Here is a 5,919-nt window from a genome sequence, read left to right as displayed (position 1 = left end):
CCTTTCGCCCGTATGAAAAAACAACACTTTGGTTCTTTTTATCATGAAAGAACAGCAAGTTTATTGTGAAGGTTCAAAACACCAAAGGACCCTACTTATGTGTGGGCTGTTACCATTGCAGAGATTGTTACCCGTACCAACATCCCATTTCATCCATTATCCTAACCTTAACCCGTTTCTAGCACGGTGGTGCGTAAAGCACAACTGTCATTATTATTGCAATGCTGGCTTCACAGTGCCAACCACCTGCTAGGAGATGCCAGACTAGCACCCACAGGTGAGGGCTGTTACCCCCACCCCTTACCTAAACTTAACCATTCTAGCACAGTGGTGCCTAAACCCAACTGTCCTTATTTGCAAAGCTGACCTTACAAGGCCGGCTGGATAGGTGGCATTCGCGAAGCCGACTTTACAAGGCCCGCCAAGGGGGCCACCCATCGGCCCACAGAAGGGGCTAACCTCCCGGTATACATTCAGGAAAAGGGCCCACCTCAGCGACCTTGACCTCCGGTCGGTCCGGGAACCACACTTAAGCCCCCGCTATGGCCACACTTAACCCGTACGCAAATATTTTCCGTGCCCTGGTCTCATTTCAATATTGCGAGGCCAGCGGCTTTGCAATGGCGAAGTGAAATGCCGAGGCGCTTACAATGCAAAGTGAAATGAGGCCTTATGCAAATTGCAGCCTAAGGAAAAGTGAGATTGGCCTTTTGGAAGTGAAATTGCGAGGCCGGCTTTACAATGGGAAGTGAAGTTCAGGCTTTAATTAGTGAAGTGTGTGAATTGGGGCCTTTACAATGGCGAAGTGAAAGTGCGAGCGACTTTACAATGGTTAAGTTAGTAAGTGCGAGGCCCGGTCAACCTCGTTTGAGGATCATCGATGATGCTGGCTATCACCCCACCTAGTTCCCGGTTGGCGTACATTTTCAAAGTGTCAAAAACACACTCCTTACGAAGCCGGCATTTGCTAGATGACATTGCGAATCCGGCTTTACAATGGAACACATTTTCCACTTTGAAATTAGCTGTTGGATTCCGTAGGCGAATGGGCATATATGCTACCAGCCGGACCAGCATCCAACAGATTATTTCAAAGTGTCAGAAACACACTCATTGCGAAGCTGGCTTTACAATGCCAGAATGGCGACACACACACACCATGTGGTTCCAGTCTCGTCCAAATCTGGCCACCAGCTGGCTCAATCGCATTGGCGTATCTTGCTAATTTCACGCGTCGCGGTGCATGCACCGATACATGGCATTTGCTTCAGTTAAACCGCGCTTGCTCGCCGGTATGAAAAACAACACTTTGGTTCTTTTTATCATGAAAGAACAGCAAGTTTATTGTGAAGGTTCAAAACGCAAAGGCCCTCCTCTACCTGTGTGGGCTGTTACCATTGCAGAGATTGTTACCCGTACCAACATCCCATTTCATCCATTATCCTAACCTTAACCATTCTAGCACGGTGGTGCGTAAGCACAACTGTCATTATTTACAATGCTGGCTTCACGAGTGCCAACCACCTGCTAGGAGATGCCAGACTAGCACCCACAGGTGAGGGCTGTTACCCCCAACCCCCTTACCTAAACTTAACCATTCTAGCACAGTGGTGCCTAAACCCAACTGTCGTTATTTGCAAAGCTGACCTTACATAGCCGGCTGGATAGGTGGCATTCGAAGCCCGACTTTACAAGGCCCGCAAGGGAGAGCCACCCATCGGCCCACAGAAGGGGCTAACCTCCGGGTATACATTCAGGAAAAAGGGCCCACCTCAGCGCACCTTGACCTCCGGTTGGTCCGGGAACCACACTTAAGCCCCCGCTATGGCCACACTTAACCCGGCGCGAAATATTTTCGTTGCCCTGGTCTCATTTCAATATTGCGAGGCCGACTTTGCAATGGCGAAGTGAAATTGCTAGGCCGGCTTTACAATGGCGAAGTGAGAATTGCTAGGCCGGCTTTACAATGGGTGAAGTGGAGCGCTTTAAATAGGAAATTGTAGGCGCTTTACAATGGCGGTGAAGTTGCGGGCGACTTTAATAGCGTGAAGTGCGAGGCCGGCTTTACAATGGAGTGAAATTGCTAGCCGGCTTACAATGGCTAAGTGAAGTTGCGAGGCCGGTCAACACGTTTGAGGATCATCCGATGATCGTGGCTATCACCCTTACCTAGTTCCCAGGTTGGCGTACATTTTTCAAAGTGTCAAAAACACACTCCTTGCGTAGCCGGCATTTGCTAGATGACATTGCGAATCCGGCTTTACAATGAAACATTTTTCACACTTTGAAATTAGCTGTTGGATTCCGTAGCGAATGCGGCATATATGCTGCCAGCGAGAACAGCATCCAACAGATTATTTCAAAGTGTCAGAAACACACTCATTGCGAAGCTGGCTTTACAATGCCAGAATGGCTGGACACACACACACCATGTGGTTCCGGTCTCGTCAAATCTGGCCACCAGCTGGCTCAATCGCATTGGCGTATCTTGCTAATTTCACGCATGCGGTGCATGCACCGATACATGGCATTTGCTTCAGTTAAACCCTTAGCCTTCGCCGTTATGAAAAACAACACTTTGGTTCTTTTTATCATGAAGAACAGCAAGTTTATTGTGAAGGTTCAAAACACCAAAGGGACCCTACCTGTATGTGTGGGCTGTTACCATTGCAGAGATTGTTACCCGTACCAACATCCCATTTCATCCATTATCCTAACCTTAACCATTCTAGCACGGTGGTGCGTAAGCACAACTGTCATTATTTGCAATGCTGGCTTCACGGTGCCAACCACCTGCTAGGAGATACCAGACTAGCACCCACAGGTGAGGGCTGTTGTCCATGCTAACTTAACAGTTCTTTGCCCTGGTGCCAAGCTGAACCCGTGTTGTTTGGTGAAAGCTGGTTTGCATTGATGCCAGTCTTGGCGATTGTATCGCCCCTTGCATGGTTTTACTCGGCAGTATCATTCAGGAAAAGGGCCCACCTCAGCGCCCCTTGACCTCCGGTATGGTGGGAACCCACGCCCGCTATGGCCACACTTAACCCGCACGAGAATATTTTACGTGCCCTGGTCATTTCAATATTGCGAGGCCGGCTTTGCAATGGCGAAGTGAAATTGCTAGGCCGGCTTTACAATGGCAAATGGAAATTGCGAAGCCGGCTTTACAATGGCGAATTAAGTGCTAGGCGGCTTTACAATGCAAAGTGAATTGCGAGGCCGGCTTTACAATGGCGAGATGAAGATTGCGAGGCCGCTTTCATAGCAAGTGAAGTGCAGGCCGGCTTTACAATGGCGAAGTGAAATTGCTAGGCCGCTTTACAATGGCTAAGTGAAATTGCGAGGCCGGTTAACATACGTTTGAGGATCATCACGATAGTGGCTATCACCCTTACCTAGTTCCCAGGTTGGCTACATTTTCAAAGTGTCAAAAACACACTCCTTGCGAAGCCGGCATTTGCTAGATGACATTGCGAATCCGGCTTTACAATGAAACACATTTTCACACTTTGAAATTAGCTGTTGGATTCCGTAGCGAATCGCGGCATATATGCTGCCAGCGGAACAGCATCCAACAGATTATTTCAAAGTGTCAGAAAAACACTCATTGCAAAGCTGGCTTTACAATGCCAGAATGGCTAGACACACACACACATGTGGTTCCAGTCTCGTCCAAATCTGGCCACCGGCTGGCTCAATCGCATTGGTATTATCTTGCTAATTTCACGCCTGCGGTTCGTACACCGATACATGGCATTTGCTTCAGTTAAACCCTTACGCCTGCGCCGTTATGAAAAACAACACTTTGGTTCTTTTTATCATGAAAGAACAGCAAGTTTATTGTGAAGGTTCAAAACACCAAAAGGACCCTACCTGTATGTGTGGGCTGTTACCATTGCAGAGATTGTTACCCGTACCCAACATCCCATTTCATCCCTTATCCTAACCTTAACCATTCTAGCACGGTGGTGCGTAAGCACAACTGTCATTATTTGCAATGCTGGCTTCACAGTGCCAACCACCTGCTAGGAGATGCCAGACTAGCACCCACAGGTGAGGGCTGTTACCCCCAACCCCTTACCTAAACTTAACCATTCTAGCACAGTGGTGCCTAAACCCAACTGTGCGTTATTTGCAAAGCTGACCTTACAAGGCCGGCTGGATAGGTGGCATTGCGAAGCCGACTTTACAAAGGCCCACCAAGGAGCCACCCATCGGCCCACAGAAGGGGCTAACCTCGGGTATACATTCAGGAAAAAGGCCCACCTCAGCGCACCTTGACCTCCGGTCGGTCCGGGAACCCACGCCCCTCGCTATGGCCACACTTAACCCGGTACGAAATATTTTGTGCCCTGAGTCTCATTTCAATATTGCGAGGCCCGCTTTGCAATGGCGAAGTGAAATTGCTAGGCCGGTTTTACAATGGCAAAGTGAAATTGCGGAATACGTAGTTTAGCCCTTTACAATGGCGAAGTGAAATTTGGCCGGCTTTACAATGGTGAAATTATTGCGGTTTATGAAGTGAAATTGCGAGGCCGGCTTTACAATGGCGAAGTGAAGATTGCTAGGCCGGCTTTACAATGGCTAAGTGAAGTGCGAGGCCGGTAACTACGATTTGAGGATCATACTTGATGATGCGTGGCTATCATTACCTAGTTCCCAGGTTGGCGTACATTTTTAAAAGTGTCAAAAAACACTCCTTGCGCACTTAAGCCGCCTAGATGACATTGCGAATCCGGCTTTACAATGAAACACATTTTCACACTTTGAAACTAGCTGTTGGATTCCGTAGCGGTCACGATATATGCCAGCGAACAGCATCCAACAGATTATTTCAAAGTGTCAGAAACACACTCATTGCGAAGCTGGCTTTACAATGCCAGAATGGCTAGACACACACACCATGTGGTTCCAGTCTCGTCCAAATCTGGCCACCAGCTGGCTCAATCGCGTTGGCGGTATCTTGCTAATTTCACGCATGCGGTGCATGCACCGATACATGGCATTTGCTTCAGTTAAACCGTTAAGTCCCGCCCTATGAAAAACAACACTTTGGTTCTTTTTATCATGAAAGAACAGCAAGTTTATTGTGAAGGTTCAAAACACCAAAGGACCCTACCTGTATGTGTGGGCTGTTACCATTGCAGAGATTGTTACCCGTACCAACATCCCATTTCATCCCTTATCCTAACCTTAACCATTTCTAGCACGGTGGTGCGTAAGCACAACTGTCATTATTTCACAATGCTGGCTTCACAGTGCCAACCACCTGCTAGGAGATGCCAGACTAGCACCCACAGGTGAGGGCTGTTACCCCCCACCCCCTTACCTAAACTTAACCATTCTAGCACAGTGGTGCCTAAAACCCAACTGTGCGTTATTTGCAAAGCTGACCTTACAAGGCCGGCTGGATAGGTGGCATTCGCGAAGCCGACTTTACAAGGCCCACCAGGAGCCATCGGCCCACAGAAGGGGCTAACCTCGGGTATACATTCAGGAAAAAGGGCCCACCTCAAGCACCTTGACCTCGGTTCGGTCGGGAACCCACATTAAGCCCCCGCTATGGCCACTTAACCCGGCAGATATTTTTACGTGCCTGGTTTTCCATTTCAATATTGCGAGGCCGGCTTTGCAATGGCGAAGTGAAATTGCTAGGCCGGCTTTACAATGGCGAAATTGAAATTGCTAGGCCGGCTTTACAATGGCGAGGAATTAAGAGTGCTGAGCCGGCTTTACAATGCAGCGAAATTGAAATTGCGAGGAGCTTTAGCGTATTGTGAATTCGCGGTCAATGCACCGATACATGGCATTTGCTTCAAGGTTAGACCGTTACCTCGCCGTATGAAAAACAACACTTTGGTTCTTTTTATCATGAAAAGAACAGCAAGTTTATTGTAAGGTTCAAAACACCAAAGGACC

Source organism: Perca fluviatilis, unplaced genomic scaffold, assembly GCF_010015445.1.
Source record: "Perca fluviatilis unplaced genomic scaffold, GENO_Pfluv_1.0 PFLUV_unplaced_scaf_3, whole genome shotgun sequence".
Lineage (NCBI taxonomy): Eukaryota > Metazoa > Chordata > Actinopteri > Perciformes > Percidae > Perca > Perca fluviatilis.
Note: the sequence above shows the minus strand (reverse complement) of the source record.